Source organism: Trichechus manatus, unplaced genomic scaffold (genome assembly GCF_000243295.1).
Source record: "Trichechus manatus latirostris isolate Lorelei unplaced genomic scaffold, TriManLat1.0 scaffold00002, whole genome shotgun sequence".
Classification (NCBI taxonomy): domain Eukaryota; kingdom Metazoa; phylum Chordata; class Mammalia; order Sirenia; family Trichechidae; genus Trichechus; species Trichechus manatus.
This window is the reverse complement of record NW_004443938.1, coordinates 24277317-24296684: the sequence shown is the minus strand read 5'-3', so window position 1 is coordinate 24296684 and position 19368 is coordinate 24277317.

The window sequence follows — 19368 nt, the reverse complement described above, 5'->3', positions numbered from 1 at the left end:
TTTTTGCAGATGGATATCCAGTTTTGCCAGCACCATTTGTTAAAAAGACTGTCTTTTCCCCATTTGATCCATGCTGTGTTAGCTAATAGGGGACCTCTGCATGAATCTCTCCTCGCTCTCCGTTCTGTCAGTATTCTCACTCCATTTGGTGCTTGGCTGAGTTCTTTATCTCTTCATTTGATGTTCTAGGGTTTCCGGATTGTTGCATTCTCTGTTTGGCTTAGTTTTTTTGATCTTTGCTGTGGAGGGACGGCGTGGTGCTTCTGCCTAGAGCGCCATCTTGCCGGAACACCTACTTCCTTTTTTTTTTTGCTCTCTCTTGGTCATACATTCTAATTCTCAATGTTACTCTGAGCTGTACACCCACCACGTTTTTACCTATCTACTCTCCCAATGATGAGCAGATTGCCTCCAAGTTTTTACCATCACAAACAACATTGCAAAGAACATCTTTGTAGACCTTTGAAGATTTTATTTCAGACATATATGCTAAAGAAGAATTGCTGAATCTTTGGACCAATCCAGCAGTGCATGAAGTCTTCTATATCCTGATATATCTGGTAATACTTAGCATTTTCCAACTTATTCTTCTCACAGTGCATCTAGTCTAAAACTGCAAGTCAGATAGCTCATCAGTACCTTTAGGATGCAGGCCAAGGTCTTTAGCATGTAACTAGCTGGAACCCACAGCTCTTTCTTCTTGTAACTAGCCAAACGCTTATTTATTGTGTTACCATCAGAGATTAGGGGTCTGTGCTTCCCACTGTACGTCAAGTCCTCAAAGGAAGCTAGTGACTGTTACTCCTTTTTTATATCCAAAGAACCTTTCAGAAGGCCTGGCATATGGACACTCAATACATGTTTGCTGACATGAATAAAGAGGGAAGAGAAGATGAAGAATTGATTTGGGAGGAAAGATGAGTATATTTTGGCCACATGGAATTAAATTGATAGTGAGACACTTGTGTACATTTGTCGTTCAAGAAACCTACAACTTCGGATTTAAACAAAAGAGAGTTTGATACCAAGTTGAAGCTGTAGCTTCTGAGTACATTGCTACTCAATCAGTGAATTGCATGGGGGAGAAGTGTATTGAAACAACGATGGCAAAAGTGTGGTTTATTTAGAAATCAATGAAGGAAGGTCCTCTGACAAAGAGAGGCTGAAAGATGTGGCAATGAAAGAAAGGCTGAGAGGGAGGAGAGAAATCAGTGCAATGCCATCACTGAGGAAGGTGTGGATGACAGAAGGGTACCAGTGCCCTAAACTGCAAAACAAGAGGCTGGGAATGAGATCTACCAAAGACTACTGGGTCAGAAAATTTATATTTCAGTGGTGTCTTTGATAATACCAAAAACCAAACCTACTGCCGTCGAGTTGATTCCAACTCTTGGCGACCCCATGTATGCAGCCTGGAACTGCTCCACAGGGTGTTCAAGGCTGTGACCTCTTAAAAGCAGAAGACTTTTCTTTTGAGGTGCCTCTGTGTGGGTTCAAACTGCCAGCCTTTTGGTAAGTAGTTGAGTGCTTAACCATTTGCACCACCAAGGGATTCCTTTGATAAAGCCTATTAATTTGTATCCGTATTAAGAAATATGCAGCATTTGTTTTTCTATTTATCTACAGATGAGGTTTTGAACTTCCTTTTTGTGTCTTATCTTGATTAAGGAAACTTGAAATATCTATATGAAGGACAATTCTAGAATGTAATATTATTACAGGAAAATGGAATTTTACCAAAGAAATTATGATAACAAGATATTTTGTTTTTAGGTTATTCTGTACTGTGCAAGGTTTTTTTTTTAAACCATTAGCTAATTCCCTTGGCTCATTATATCACAGAGCCCTGACAGCATAGTGGTTAAGAGCTCAGTTGCTAACCAAATGGTTGGCAGTTCAAATCCACCAGCCACTCCTTGGAAACCCTATGGGGCAGTTCTACTCTGTCCTATAGGGTCGCTATGAGTTGGAACCAACTCGATAGCACCTAACAACAACATCACATCCCATAACAGTTCCTTTGGAAGTGTAGGAGCTGTGTGTAGTTTAAAGGAAGGCACAATTCCATATCTCTCCACTCTACACTAACATTGACACCATTTGCTTCAAAGAAGCCTGCCCTTATCTAGCAATTCCATAAGGAACAAAAAATATGTGGATGTAAGTTCCTGCAAGGCTAAATAATTTATGATTATATTCTTATTTATTACCTAGTATCTTTCTCATTGAATTTCCATTTAAATGGACACCTTAAGTTTGTTGTCCAAAAAATTTAAACACTTTCTCCATTAATCTCAAAGAACTTCTTAAAGAATATAGTTTTTTTTCAAAGACCTTAAATTCCGACCTCTTCAGAAAAAATCTACTTTATAGCTTTTATATTTTATAAACCTTTATGGTGATTTTTATAAGTTATTCTCACCTTCCTTCTACCAATCAAAAACATAATCTTTCAGAATTTTATGGAAAGAAAAAAAATGCTTTAAGTCATTTGCCATTATTTCCAGGTATAGAATTAAATTAATGCAATAAAATTTAAAGAAGAAATTCTTCCTTTTGTCTAGCTTTTGTGTTCATTTCTTTTACTTCTTTTGTACCTGAAATTTATGCCTCTCTGTGCTCACAGTCAGTGACTTGTAAATCGTTCTCTTTCCCATCTTGCTACTGGTCTCAGGCCCTGGAAAAAGATTTTTTGAGTCCTGTGATTTCTTTTCCTGCAGCATTTTCTGAGTTGTAGTCTCTATTAAGGTGATTTCAATTAGAATAGTAGTTGGGTTATCTGCAATTTTATCAAGCATAATCATCCTTTCCATGTTTCTCTAATATCAGGGGGGCTAATATCAGAGTCCCTGGATGGCACAAGCAGTTAAGCACTAGCCTACTAATTGAAAGGTTGGCAGTTTGAACCCACCCAGAGGCACTTTGGAAGAAAGGTCTGGTGATCTGCTTCTGAAAGGTCAAAGCCATGAAATCCCTGTTGGAGCATAGCTCTACTCTGAAACACAAAGGGTCACCATGAATTGGAATCAGTTCAATGGCAACTGTTTTTGTTTTAATATCTAATATGGACTCAAATATACCAATGATCATGAAGATGGCTCAAGATGGGCAACGTTTCATTCTGTTTCATTCTATACATAAGGTCACCCTGAGTGGAAGCTGACTGGACAGCAACTAACAACAACAACAACAATATCTAATACCGAAACTGAAACTTCTTTCGCTAGTACGGTAATTGATGCTCTTAATTATAGCTGCAAGGCACTATATTATCTTCTGAATCATCAAGAAAGTTGCCAGTATGATCTTAGTATTAATCATAAAAAAAGTTATAATACTGTATACTATGTAAGAAAGCATTCTACTAATCATGTTATTTGATGAACTAGAACAGTTCTTTCTTTGCTTTACACTGGATAACAGACTGTTATTACTTCTAAGCTTGTTTGTTAGACTGTTTCAGTTTTCCATTTCCTATATGTACATCCTGTTTTGCATTTGACCCTGGGTTTCTTTTTAAGATTCTAGGTTTGCTTCAACCAAGTGCTCAGCACCTGCACCTGAGCATCTCAGTGCACTTGAAGGAGAACACACAATCATGCTGACCAAGCTCAACAGAGTTCATAACCATTGGCCTTAAGCGTGACCCCAGGACTTCCTGGACTCCTTGATAATTTCTCTAGTCAATTCACTTTCTCACTCCTTGGGATGACTATTTCTACACCATCTCATATCTCCCTCGCCCTGCTCCTCTCTCTCAGATGACCTTGCGGCAGATCATCAATCAAAACAGAACTTCCATGTCCTCCCGTCACCCAATCTACTAACCCACCGGCATCTGTACGCATACATTCTGCTTTTCCTCCTGCTTCAAATGGGATGAACCACCTGGGCTCCTACCTAAGGCCAGTCCCTCCACTCATGTCCTGGGTTCCTTCCCTGCTCAGCCACCAAGGACTTTGTTCCTGCATCCCCCATTTTCCCCTCTCTCCTGGATCATTTCCTTCTGCAGAGCCACATACGGTCATTTCTACTACCATTAAAAAACGCCCTTCCTTTACTCACACATCCTTCTCCAGCTCTTGCTCCATTTCTCTGGTCCCTTGTAATTTTACTCCCTAAAGCACATACACCATGCTTGGTTCTGCCTCAGTACCTGTCATGGATTGAATTGTATTCCCCAGAAAATGTGTGTAGCAACTTGGCTAGGTCATGATTCCCAGTATTGTACGATTGTGTAATCTGATGTGATTTCCTTATGTGTTGTAACTTTATCACTATGATGAAGTTATACATGATTTCCTTATGTGTTGTAAATTCTATCACTGTGATGAGGTTATGCTGATGAGGTTTACAAGATTAGATAGTGTCTTAATCCAATCTCTTTTGAGATATAAAAGAGAGAAGCGAGCAGAGACACATGGGAACCTCACACCACCAAGAAAGCAGTGCCGGGAGCAGAGAGCGTCATTTGGACCTGAGGTTCCTGTGCTAAGATGCTCCCAGACCAAGGAAAGACTGATGGCAAGGACCTTCCTCCAGAGCTGAGAGAGAGAGAAAGCCTTTTCCTGGAGCTGATGTCCTGAATTTGAACTTGTAGCCTACTGGACTGTGAAGAGAATAAATTTCACTTTGTTAAAACCACCCACTCGTGGTATTTCTGTTGGAGCAGCACTAGATGACTAAGACAGGACCTTTGCATTTGCTGTTCCCTTTATCCAGAACACACCTCTGCTCAGGTATTTTGACACTTTCTATTCCTTTCTCCACTTTGTTTTTCTTCATACATTTTTTTTACTCTTCACCTGAAATGATATAGTTATTTATTTAAGCTCCACGAGGACAAAAACTTTGTCTCTCTTGGACACTGCTTTATCTCCATGCTTACAATCGTGCCTGAGACATGACAGGAACTTACTAAATATTAAATGATATATAAATTAATTCATGAAAAAGTGTGTTTCCCAATGTTTCAGTTCTTGTTCCACCTCACTGAGGCACTGGACATGGACTATGTTCTTTATCTAGAGCTCCATTCCTTAGTTCTAGACTAGCCCCCTGCAACTCTAACATTTCAATAATGTCTTTGATCTCTGTCATTGCAACCTGACCCCCTGAGAGGTGGTAGGTTTTCTGCTTTAATTATAATAGGCTGGGTTGTGCCTATATACAGGGTTGCAGGGCATCCCATAAAATGATATAAAGTTTGCATCCCCTGGAGAAGGACATCGTGCTTGTTAAAACAGAGGGTCAGTGAAAGAGAGGAAGACACTCAGCAAGAGGGATTGACACAGCAGCTGCAACAATGGGCTCAAGCACAGCAATGATTTTGAGGATGGCACAGGACCAGACGATGTTTTGTTCTGTTGTACATAGGGTTGCTACAAGTCAGAACTGACTTGATGGCACCTAACAACAACAATATTATTTGTTTAACTTTTTATTATGGAAATTTGCAAGCATATAAAATAGTAAAGAGAAGAGTAATGAAGCCAATATAATATCACCCATTATTTACTCATTGCTAATTGCCTTAGGCTGTGTTCTCTATAGAGAAGCAAAACCAGTAAAGCATATAAATATATATATACATAGAGAGAGAGAGAGAGATTTATATTTAGAAAATGGCTCATGAGATTGTAGAGGTTGGAACAAGTCAAGTTCGTGGGTCAGGACAGAGGCTACTCCTTATTCACGTAGCCTCAGGGGCTGGCTAACCCAAGATTGATATGTCAGACAGCAGGGTTCTTGCTCACAGACTGAGAAGATCAATGGATCCCAAGATTGGCAGGCAAGACAGCAGATAAGCTGCTAGCTCAAGTCCCAAGAACCAGAGGTCAGACGAACAGGAGTCAACTGCACGATCCAGAGTGAGCAAAAACCCACGGACCTTGCCAGAGAGTCCACTTATATTTGGTGCAGGCCACACACCCAAGGAAACTCGTTTACATCTGATTGGCTACTCATAGCAGGTCCCATCATGGAGGTGATCACATTATATCAAATCTCATCATGGAAGTCATCGCATCATCATATGACTGCCAAACTATATCATAACTGCCAAACCACTGAGAATCATGGCCCAGCCAAGTTGACACACAACCTTAATGATCACACTAATCTTGTTTCATCTATAAACGTCTCCCACCTCCCCAGATTGGTTTGAAGCAAATCCTAGACTATATAAATTCATCTTTAAAAATTTCAGTATGTATTTCTAAAGTATAAGGACCCTCTACATTAAAAAAGGAAAGAAAAACTCCCATAACTACAATACCATTTTCACATCTAAAAATTAACAATAATATTTTGTGTCTAAATATTAACAAATATTTATAAAATATATATAAATATAAACATATTTCTGGTCATTATTCCCATTTCTCTCATTTTCTTACAACAATTTTTAATAGTGCTTGTTCGAATCAGGTTCCAAAAAGGTCTATTTTCTGTATATTGGTAGATAGATCTAGAGTTTTTACCAGATTCAGGTTCAATATAATTTTTTAGCCAGACTATTTTATAGGAGGCATTGCCTATTTTTACCAGGAGGTAATAATAATGTCTGAATGTCTCTTTTTATGATGTTATCAGTCATTGATGATATACTTAGATCAGCAGTGTCATGGATTGACTTGTGTACCCCAAAAATATGTGTGTAACTTTGGCTAGGCCTCGATTCCCAGTATTGTGTGATTGTCTACCATTTTGTTATCTGATGTGATTTTCCTATGTGTTGTAAATCCTGTCTCTACGATGTTAATGAGATGGATTAGCGGCAGTTATGTTGACGAGATCTACAAGATCAGATTGTATCTTAAACCAATCTCTTTTGAGATATGAAAGAGAGAAGCTAGCAGAGAGACATGGGGGACCTCATACCACCAAGAAAGCAGTGTTGGGAGCAGAGCGTGCCCTTTGGACCTGAGGTTCCTGCACAGAGGAGCTCCTAGTCCAGGGGAAGATAGATGACAAGGACCTTCCTCCAGAGCCAACAGAGAGAGAAAACCTTCCTCTGGAGCTGACGCCCTGAATTTGGACTTTTAGCCTACTAGACTGTGAGAGAATAATTTTTTCTTTGTTAAAGCCATTCATTTGTGGTATTTCTGTTATAGCAGCACTAGATAACCAAGACAAGCAGTTATCAAATTTTTGTCTCAGGACTGCATTACATTCTTAAAAATTATTAAGGCTCCTGCAGAGCTTTTGTTTATGTGGATTTTATCTGTTGATATTTATTATATTACGATATTTATTATAAGTCAAAACTGAGAAAACTTTAAAATATTTATTTAAAATAACAGTAACAAACTCTTACATGTTAAAACAAATACCATATTTTTTATGGAAAATAACTGTTTTCCAAACAAAAAAATTAGTAGGGAAGGGTGACTTGTGACATTTTTACAAATCTCTGTAAAGCCTGATTTAATAGAAGACAGCTGGATTCTCCTTTCTGCTTCTGTATTCAATCTGTTGTAATATGTTGCTTTGGTTGAAGTTTATGTAGAAATCCTGCCTCACAAAGATGTGTAACTGGAAGAGGAAGGATTATTTTATAACCTTTTTCAGATAATTGCAGGTCTTCCTCTTTGATGCTACACCAAACCAGGAAGTGGTAGTTTCTTAAAGGTTAGTTGCAATGTGAAATCTGAAACCATATTGATGAATGTTTTCTACTCTATTACATTAAATTTCATTGGTTTATCTTGCTCTTTTCATGGATCTCTTACCCATGTATGATTTTGTGACATTATTTAGAGAATATCAAGTCACTGGTATATGCAGATTTTATACGTGTGGATATATTTTACTATTCAATATTAAAAAATTACACTCATTAATCACCATCGATGTTATCAGAAAAGCCTGACATACTGGGAAGTTGTCAAGCTTACAGTGGCAGATGCAAGTTTTCCAAAATTCTAATTATCATTTGAAAGCTGGCAACAAATACTGTCAGTTGTTTCCTTGAAGTGTCAAGTTCACTACATCGTTCTCAAGAAAACATCTCCCAAGTATCCAAATCTGAATAACCATAATTTGTCTGTCAGTCATTCCTTAAAGTGAAAATGGTGTTCCTTGAGAAAAGTGGCTAGTTCAGTTCACAACTTAATCACACAAATGGTCTTCCAGTAGACAACCACTGTAGGTGGGTGTGCAGAAGTGCTTTATGTGTATTTCTCATTTTGTTATATGGAATATTTTCAGTATTCTCCAGGTCATGATTTAATACAATTAATTTTTACTGCTTCCTTAAGAAGCTTGTTAAGTGAACTGACTGTATTTTTTTCCTGCAGTGTGGTGGTAAAGAATACTCCTACCAGTACAGTTTGGTGCCACTACCTTGCTTTGTGCTGAGGCACTACAAGTTTTGCCCACCATTGCTTTTGAACCATCAGTGCAAATATTAACACAATGAAAAGGGCCAGTAATGTCTTAGTGTTGTTTGTGAAAATAATATTGAACTGCTATACCCATAAGCCCTGGTGGCGCAGTAGTTAAGAGATTGGCTGCCAACCAAAAGGTCGGCAGTTTGGATGCACCAGCCGCTCCTTGGAAATCCTATGAGGCAGTTCTATTCTGTCCTATAGGGTCGCTATGAGTCAGAATTAACTAGGGCAACTGGTTTGGTGTTTGGCTTATACCCATAAAAGAGTCTTAAGGACCTTCAGAAGTTCATAGTTTGAGAACTGCTGGCTTAGATGCACTGCATAATTTGTTAGAGGTTACATTAGGAATATTCTAATTTTCTTAGCTGAAATACTTCTATAAAGAAACTACTCTTCATCAACGATTTTGTTTTGAAGTACAGATCATATAAGAAAAATAGAAAAAAAATGTTTCATTTATTTCCTTTATGCACAAGTTTTCAAAATAATGAAATGGGTCTCTAGTATTCTCTGAAGGTTACCAATTCAAGTTTTGTTTTTTTTTTAAAATATCATATGAACTTCTGAGTTTAAACACATTTGATGGGTTTCAGTGTACTGCAGTTATGCTCCTTATTGATAGTGCTCCAATGATTCCATTTTGCCTGGTTGGCTCCAGAGTCCTTTGGGCGTGGCCCTCGCAGTTTTTGATGGATTTCTTGCTTTCTAAAACGCTAAGATTTTTCTCGGCTTACCTTGTTCATTTCTTGACCCAAGCTTAGAATCAGGCATTTCTTCAAGGTTCCCTGCCTCATTCCTTTTAGTGGGAAATGGCATTAGAGAACACAGTCTGATGCCAGAGATCTCATTACTACTGGGTTGATCATTGTTTCTAAACCTTTTTAGCAGACAGTGCTAGAAAACAAGTCTTTTTTTTAAAAGATAAAATATGTCATGAGTTCAGAGTGATATTTTGAATTAAAATTTAGGATTACAAAGTTTTTATTTAACTTCGATGATCTTACAGTTGTGTCTCCCTTCAGTCGTGCCAAATATCTTGGATCTAACAACACCAACAGTTACTCATTTATCTTGTGTTATCCACTTAACAATCTCAGCATAATAATTCCAACATTACCACCAACAGTCTCATTACTGAAAATAGTCCACGATACGTTGCTGTTGTTCTTTTTCCCTTTGGGTAATTCCATCAGGCACGTACATCACATTTCTAGTTTTAGAAGTCTCTTGAAATAGCTAGCTCCTCTCTGTATGGTGTACGATTACAAGACAAACATGTTCATTTCTTTCACTTTATTTCTAATTTTTGGAGGATGCGTTTTTAAATTAAATTTTGTTTTATGTTTATGTAAAATGTATTCATGGTTCCACTGTCTAATCTACAAAACAAAATATATTTAGAAAAGTCTAGGTCCTGATTGTCATGTAAGTTGTAAATATTTTCCTAAAGAGTATCATTTGTCTTTTTACTTTGCCAACAGTGCTTCTTTTTTGCTATGCAAAATTTTTTATTTTTATGTAATCAAAGGTATCAATCTTCCCCTCCCCCCGTTGCTTCATAAATTCAAATAGTAATTAGGAAAGTGTCCCCTCTACCCTATTCCATCCATCCCTTTTTAGGTAACCAGTTCTTAGATTGTAGGGCTTATCCTTTCTTTTTTTTTTTTAATATTAGCAAATACATACTCATACCTTCTCCTTCTTAAATAAAGACACTTTACATATTTTTCCTCCATCTTGCTTTTTTTTTTTTTTTAACAGTAATATATTTTTGGAATCACTCCATTATTCCTTTTACTAGCTGCCAAGTACTTCATTGTGTTGATGTACCACAGTTCATTCCATCAGTCCCTTACTGTCATGGATTGAATTGTGTCCCCCCCAAAAATGTGTGTATCAGTTTGGCTGGGTCATGATTCCCAGTATTGTGTGATTGTGTACCATTTTGTAATCTGATGTGATTTCCTTATGTGTTGTAAACTCTACCACTATGATGTAATAAGATGGATAAGCAGCAGTTATATTGATGAAGTCTACAAGATTAGGTAGTGTCTTAAACCAATCTCTTTTGAGATGTAAAAGAAGAAGTGAGCAGAGAGACATGGGAACCTCATAGCACCAAGAAAGCAGTGCCGGGAGCAGAGTGAATCCTTTGGACCTGAGGTTCCTGCACAGAGAAGCTCCCAGACCAAGGGAAGATTGATGACATGGACCTTCCTCCAGAGTCAACAGAGAAAGCGTTCCCCTGGTGCTGATGCCCTGAATTTGGGCTTGTAGCCTACTCAACTGTGAGAAAATAAATTTCTCTTCATTGAAGCCATCCACTTGTATTTCTGTTACAGCAGCACTAGATGAGTAAGACACTTATTGATGGATATTTGGACTGGTCCCAGTATTTAGCTATTACAAAGAGTGCTGTGATGAATAGACTTTTGCATACTTTTTTTTTTTTTTTTTTTGCTCGCTTATTAGTTAATCTCTAGGATAGATTCCTAGAAGCGGAATTGTTAACTTAAAGGGTAAATGCACATGGAATTTTGCTGCATAGTGTCAAATTTCTCTCCATAGGGGTTGTGCTGTTATTTTTTCTCCTCTCCAGACCTATTGTTTTACCCTCTGCTTTGTGAAGCTAAGGCTGGGACTCCTCACCTTTGTTTCTGCTTCACCCCCTACCTTCCTGTCAGGGATGGATTAACCAGTAAGCAAGGTATGCACAGGCTTACTTGTGCTTACTTACTAATCCGTAGAGTACAGTTTCACCTGTTTTCACCACAGATGTGAAAAATAGGTGAAACTGTGCACTGCAGATTAGTAAATAAGCACAAGTAAGCCCGTGCGTACTTTGCTTATTGGGTAATTCATCCCTGCTCCCTATCGCGTTCTGTGAGAAGTGTGCTGAAAGGCAGAAGACAGAATAACGGACTTGCAGCTTTCTGCTTTGTTTCCTGTTCCTATCAGTGTCAAAAGGGAGCCCTGGTGGTGCAATGGTTAAAGTGCTCAGCTGCTAACCAAAGATCGGTAGATTGAACCCACAGGCTGTTCTGCCTGAGAAAGATGTGGCAGTCTGCTTCCGTGAAGATTACAGCCTTGGAGACATTATGGGGTGGTTCTACTATCCTGTAGGGTCGCTCTAAGTCAGAATCTACTCAGTGGCAACAGGTTCGGTTGTTTTGATCAGTGTCACCCCAGCAGCACTTTTTACCTGGGAGGGGTGGGTTACAGTTTCCAATTTTCCACTCCTAGAAGACTCTCTGAGGTACCCTCACCAGCCAGTCTGCAACCCGTCCTCAAAAGTCTGCATCTCAGCTCTGTGGGGGGCCTTCTTCAAACTCCTGAAGTACCTGTACAAGCTGGATGGTGCTCCCTCCTCACAAGTCTGATCCCAGCTCCTTGGGGTCCTTTCTGCCAACCAGCCCGCCAAGCTTCTATGTTCTAATAATCCCAACCTCCTTCCTTTATTCCTGCAGCTTTTAAGGATAATAGCTACCTCCAGAAGTTACCACATCTGGGATACCTCAGAGTTGACTCTGTCTTTTCAATTCTCTAATACCTGGTTAACAATTTTCTTTCTATTAAGTGAGAAGATGTGGGATTATTTCTCTGACTGGACCTGACCAACACAGGGGTTGAACCATTTTGTATTTTTACCCTTGCTCTGTGAGAATCTCTGGATGGTGCAAATGGATAACAAGCTCAGCTGCTAATGGAAAGGTTGGAGGTTCATGTCCACCCAGAGGTGCCTTGGAAGAGAGGCCTGGTGATCTACTTCTAAAAAATCAGCCACTGAAAACCCTATGGAGCACAGTTCTACTCTGACACACATGGGGTTGCCGTGAGTTGGAGCTGACTTGGTGGCAACTGGTCTTCGAGAATGATTGTTTTTCTTCAGCCTGGCCTGCAGTTTGTTGCTAAACTTTTGCATGTTTGCTAATCAGAGGGATAAGAAATGGTCTGTCAGTATAGTCTGAATGTGCATTTCTCTTATGCTGAGGGAGGTAGAGAATCACTTTGTATGAAGAGCCATATATATGTATATATATATATTTTTTTTTTTCTGGGACATCTCTGGACCATTTTTTTCCACAGGGCTGTTGACTTTTTCCTTCTCTATTTTTACATGCTTTTTCTGCATTAGTGAACCAATCCCTGGTTGTCCTATACATTTTACATATTTTCCCACAGAGTGTCATTTATCTTTTTACTTTGCTAATAGTGCTTTTTAATTTCTTTTGCCTTGCAAAATTTTTATTTTTATGTAATCAGAAGTACCTATCTCCCCCGCCCACAGCTTCAGAAATTCAAATAATAATTAGGAAAGTGTCCCCCACTTCCAGATTATAAAGGAATACACTCACGCTTTCTTTTAATAAGTATACTATTTTTCTTTAACTCTCTGATCTATTTGGCATTTACCCGGGTGCACAGTCTATGGAATGCACCATTTACCTTTTTTCTAGGCAGGTCCCTGAAGCTGCCACGGCCACCACGACGCCAGCGAGTCGTCTGAGGTCACAGCCTCCTGGCTGAAAGCAAGCCTCCAGGACTACCACCCTGGGTCCAAGCTGTGAGACCTGGGCTCACTGAGACAGCTAAACAACCCCAAGAAAGAGGCTGAAAATTGACTTTGGTGAAACTGATAAGCTGAAAGGTTTTTAAGATGTATTCAAAGCGTCTCCTATTCTTGGGTTTGGCCAATCCCACATCTACGAACTAGGCATTGCTCATCTAATGACCCAATGCTCCACCCAGGTCATGTGTTGTTGCCTACATAAATAGGAGCCAAGATTTCATACATCTGTGGAAAGTGACCTCAAAGTCAGAAATACTTTCAAAACTGCAATGCACTCCACCTACCTCCTTCTCTGCCTCTCTTCAAAGCTGGAAAAGCGACGAGACTTTACGCTTCCATAAGATATGTAATTACGTGGCGCAAATGTTTAAGCGCTTAACTATTGTAACTGGAAGGTTGGCTGTTCGAACCCACCAGAGGTACCTCTAAAGAAAGCCTGATTTGCTTCCAAAAGGTCACGCCTTGAAAACCCTATGGAGCAGTTCTACTGTGCAACACATGGGGTCACCATGAGTCAGAATTGACTTGACGACATCCTGTTTTGTTTTTTCTTAGAAGTTAAGGTTTCAAGAATTATAAATCATATATTCCGAGAGTGAATTTAAACCAAATAAGAAGGAACAAAGGTATGCACAATTTTAAAACAAACACATAAAATTAGTTTGCCACAGCGTGCTTCAAAAGAGACAAACCTCTATATCATCCTGTCCATCATCAGGGGTCGAGGAAGTGCTCAGGAAGCAGACCCCATGGAACCCTTTGTCCTTACTGCTGAACGGAAACAAACGGTTAGATGTAAACATCTACTTCTCATTCCACTTGGACAACTGGTCGAAAATTGAATGATCTCCTTGCTGTGGTTATGAAAATAACTTTCACTTGTCTGAAATAGCATTTATCAGTGTCATTTCACTTGTATGCAAAAATGCAGCTGTTGTTAGTTGTTGTCGGGTTGGCTGTACCCAAGTCAACATCAGTTACGAAAGAACAAAAAATTGCCCAGTTCTGTGCTATCTTCACGATCGTTGGTATGTTTGAGTCCAGTGTTGAGGCTACTGTGTCAAGCCATCTCACTGAGGCTATAGCTTCTGCCCTAGCTTTTAGATGTTAACTCTGCTGACTTAGATTTAAAAAAAAGAACCATCACAATAAAAAAGTATTCCTAAAGCTGCCTATTGGTCACTGTAAGTCGGACTTGACTAGATGGCAGTTGGGTTATCATTCTCTAACAAAGTACTGCACCTATCATTTTTAGGAAAACAGGATTAATCTTTTCTTCTTCTTGAGTGCATTTTTAAATATAGAAACTTCTGGGGGTTACCAGAGGTGAGAGGATAAGAATTTTTTTAATGGCTCTCATTTTACTATCTATCAGTAATAGGGTCTCTTGCTTAGTTCTTTTTCTGTTAGTGACCTACCTTTAGGTTTCTGACTTCTCGAACATGGTTTTTTTTTTTTTTTTTCTGTAACCCTTTGTTTCTTCTTTAAAGAAAGCAAGGCGTGTTTTAATCACAATGAATTATCTAATGGCATCCTGATGGTACTCCCTACTGCTCCTTGTCTCTCCTTCTTTCATATACATGTTGTCACACACAAGTATAATGTATACAGCTGAGACATATAAACAGGCACCCCGACCCACCCTGGCCCCAATTAAGTTGCCAACCCAGCACCCCACTCCCAGCCACTGGAGAACAGATTGCCTGTTACATCACTCAAGCCCATTATTCTCAACTCTCCCTGTGGCACCCGTTCCTTCTAGATCTTTTTAGCTCTAGACGCAAGACATATTTTGCATTTTAAGATTAATATTATACATCCTTGACTTTTACAAGGCTAGAAACCCTGGGGACTGACGTTTAATAGATGTTAGTGGAATTTAACTTTTATACACCCTATGCGTGAACAATTATCTTACAAATAAAATAGTCCGAAACCTTATGCAGCACTAAGAAAATTTCAAAACAAATTATTTTTCATTCTATATCCCTAAATCACAGATTCTGAGCAGAGCAATACAGCTGTTTTTTGATATTTAGCATTTAAAACCTGAATATAACTAATGCTAATTAATTACACTGAGGGTATCAACAGGCATTCTGTCATAGTTATTACCATTGCAAAACAGTTCTAATACGATGCTTAAAAAAGAAACTTTCTCCACAACCTATTTCCCTATTGATCTTCATTAGCCAAAGTGTCTTCTCTGCAAAACATATATATGACCTCCAAACATATTAAGCAATCAGCAAGATATATGTTCTGAAAATTTTTACATGAAGAAAACAACTCTAATAAAGCAATACCGCTCAAAAATAACTTGTAAAATTATAGGTATTCAACAGTCTATGTCGAGTAAATAAATTTGGTGTTCTAAGGCTGTGCCTAGCAGCTTGTTAAGAACCATGCTATACTTGTGTTTTTAAAGTACGTTTCTGTCCGGATGTAATACATAGTTTAATTTCAAATTCTGGCTACTATTATGATTCACAGAATTTGGCTAATCTTAAAGAGAAAAGAAAACACCACCTTTGTAATCTTCATAATTCATGAAATAACACATAAAAAGGCGTTATTCTCCATGTATTTAAAATGCCAAAATCTCTTCAGTTCCAGTAAGTGAAGAAAAACTCTTCCCTTTTTGCTTCAGTGCTGGCACTGAAGTGCCGACTTGATAAACATTTGATAAGTGAATGAATGATTTTGACAAGAGCCTGGCACTAACAGCAAAAATGAGGTAATAGAAGGCACTGCAGATATGGCTTCATGTCCCAGTTCTGTCACGAACTGGCTGTGTGGCCTTAGGCAGGTAGCTTGACCTCTCTGCGCCTTGATTTTTTTCCATGTCATTTAAGGATGCTGGAGATTATCTCTAATGGCCTTCATAGCTCTAAAATGCCACAGTTTCAAATCTTAAATTTAGCCAATCATTGTCCTTGAAGTTTTACTCTAGACTTAAGCATGTGTCTTTATGAGAGGCAGAGTCACATTAAGGCTGTGAAACTTCTCCATCTGAGATTATGCATATTGGCCTCGAGATCTGAGTCCATGAACAGGTTCAATATGCTAAGGCAAGCAGTGGAAAGATAGAAGCCTTGGAGGCCCACACATAAAAGACCCAAGCAGGCATGGGAGACAAGAGAAGCTGAAGTGGGATCTGGGGAAAGTGTGGCCGTAGCACAGAATAAGGAAGTCTCCAGATAGCAGGTTCCCACTAGAGGTCACAGTGAGTAGGTGTTATTTACGACTAATGAAGAAACGATTAATTTATAAAAGGTTTCCCTTCCTAAGAGAACAAGCCAGGATACTTTATTTCCTAATTGGATAGTGACTTTGCACATAAATAAAGGAGAATCACTGCTGCCTGTTGGGGAGACACTTGGACATGGCAGCTTGGTTCTCCTCTCTGCCCTGATTTACTGCATGACCTTGGGCAAGTCATTCATCTTCTCCAAAACCAGTTTCCCTAATTATAAAATGGAAATAAAAATACTCGCTGTCTCCAGGAGGATTAATGAGACAAACTGAATGTCTTTAAACTCCCAGAGGGGAAAAGGCTGTATATAAACAAGCAAAGAACTACTAAGTAGTACTGTTGGACTTTTCACACTACTTTGAAAAGAAAAAGAAACAAAAAACACGATAACACAACCCTTGAACTTTAAGTTTCTCAGGTTAAAAAGAAAGGATTTACCCCTTACAACCGCTCAGTTTTTCCTGTGGGTTACATAGTACTCGCTGGAAACAGTTAGTGGCTGGAGAGCAGTTTCTGGACCCAATCCCCCAGAGTTCTAATTTCTGCTCCACTTTGAACAATGACATCTTGGGCAAATTAGTGTTTTGGTGCCTCAATTTCTTCTTCTTTAAGAGACTGGATAATAGTACTTTATATGTACAGATATACAGATTAAAAACACAAACAAAACAAACTCGTTGCCACTGAGTCGGTTGCAACTCATAGCAACCCTATAGGACGCAGCAGAACTTCCCCATAGAGTTTCCAAGGAGCACCTGGTAGATTCAAACTGCTGACCTTTTGGTTAGCAACTGTAGCACTTAACCACTATGCCACCAGGGTTTCCAGATATACAGGTAGATCCTGTTATATAGTAACCAAACAACCAGTTGCCATGGAGTAGACCTCAACTCATGGTGATCTCATGTGTGTCAGAGAAGAATTGTGCTCCACAGAGTTTTTAAAGGCTGATTTTTGGGAAGTAGGTTGCCATGCCTTTCTTCCGAGGTACCTCTGGGTGGACTCCAAGCAACTTTTCAGTTAGCAGCCTAGCTCATTAACCCTTTGAACCACATATGTTAAACTCCCAGTAAATATTTGCTGATAACTTGGTTTTTAGCAGCATAATTCAAACTGCTGGAAAGTTTTCCTCCTAAAAATCAAAGGTCCTTAAGATAGAGCATTGAGATACAAACGTAAACGTGGTGTAAATACCTGTATTTCAAAAGCGGGGCAAGGATCTAGTATAAAGCCATGAATTCACTTATTCCCTTCGGCTGAATAAAACGGGTTTGGGAGAACTTGAGCCCAGGTGGCACACTGGTTAAAGTGCTCTGCTGCTACCCGAAAGGTCGGTGGGCTGCTGCTCTGCCGGTAAGATTTTAAAATAAAATCCATTGCCATCTAGTCGATTCCGACTCATAGCGACAGCCCAGGAAACCCTATGGGGCGATAAGGTCGCTGTGAGTCGGAATAAATTCTACAGCATATTTTGTTTTTGACAACTCCATAAAATTCGCCCACGTGGCCTCAAGGGGGCACTGTGAGCCTGCTTTGGCGAAGAGAGGAGCCGGGTAGCACCGGATGGGGAGGCCTGGGCGCGTCCAGCATCCCAGCGCCAAGGCGCATTTCAACCGTGTAGGGCTCAGGATCTCTAACTCGGGCTTAGGAAGGGGCGCCCGGGTGACCCAGGACTCGGGCCTCATGCAGCCCCTCAGCTATGTGCACTAGTCTCCCCTCACACCAAATCTACCGTCCTTCCTGGCAGGTATTAACTTGGGATGCGTGGTCCCAGGGGGCTTTGGGAACCCAGAACCCCTGGTAACCGCAGGGAACATTTTGGGGTGCACCTACGTTGGACATTTTTCTAGGCAAAAGTCCCCCAAAGCTGTCATCTGATTTTGGGAACATGTCCCAAAAGATTAAATCCTCTGATTTAGGGAAAGAGGGACCCCTAAATATGCCAAACGCGCAGCAGGTGGGGAAATGACTCTGAGATCACACTTTGTTCACCTCCTAAGGTCGAGGCGAGAGTCTGCCACGCCCCATGCGGACCCCTTCGGGAAGAGGGTGTCCAGGTCAGGTCTGCCAAGTTGAGTCGCCCTTCTGAAAGAAGGCAACCTGACTTGGCCCGATCAGAAGTGCTCAGGTCAGACACTTGGGGAAACGTGGTCAAGGAGCTCGGTCTGTTCCACCTGCCGCTAGAGGCCCCACCCGCAGGCGGCGGCTCAGGCTTTGCGCACGATGGGGAAACTCAGGTGATTTTGTCATTCCCTAGAAAGTGCCGTAGGTGGAGATGGCCAAGTGCCCCCTCTAACCGAGCTGGGTCGGGACCCGGAGGAGAGAAGGTCTGCGCTGGCTCCCCGGGCTCCAGGACTGAACGCCTCGTACAGTCCCTGAGGGCAGAGCCAGAGCCCCCCAGAGCGTCCAGGCAAAAGGCAGGGTAGGGGGACTGGGGAGATAAACAGTGGGGACGAGGGTGAGAGGACGAGAAGGAACGCGTCGGCCGAGCAGAAAGTACAACCCACTGCAAACTTTCACAGACGCGGGGGCCTGGGAAGGGGGAGCCACGCCAAGCAGCCGCCTCTCCCGCAGCTCCGCGCGCCCAGCAGCCGCGAGAAGGGCCGCGCGCAACGCCCAGCGGCCCTCGCCTCGCTCCCACCGCCCGGCCGAGGCGCCGTCGCTCCGGGCACTGCGCGGGCGTCCCCGGAAGAGGCCGGAGCGCCGGGCTTGAGGACGGGGGATGCCACGCGGATGGGATGGGAGACGGGAAACTTGACCGCCCTGCCTTGCCCACCCCCGTTGGCGGCGCGCAAGTGCCCTTGAGCGGCCCGCGGGCGCGCGAGCGGGAGTCCGGAAGGCTCGGGCAGAAGTGAGCGCAGCGCACTTCCAGGTTTGGGGAAGTCGGCTTCAAAAGAACGGCAAATAGCAATAAAAGGCAGCCGTGGATGCCAGCAGCTTAGAAGCCACCCCTCCCCAGTGGGAAGACGACAGGGACTCGTGTTCGCGAAAACGAGGCGCTTCTGGGCGACCGCGACGGAGCGCAAAGGAGCCGCCTCCCCGGCGTGGGGCGCGCGTTCGGCTGCAGACAGCGGAGCCAGGAGCCGCGATGCGGCGCACGGCCTCCGGCTGGCCCGGTCCGGGGACAGTCCCGGGCGGCGCAGCGCGGC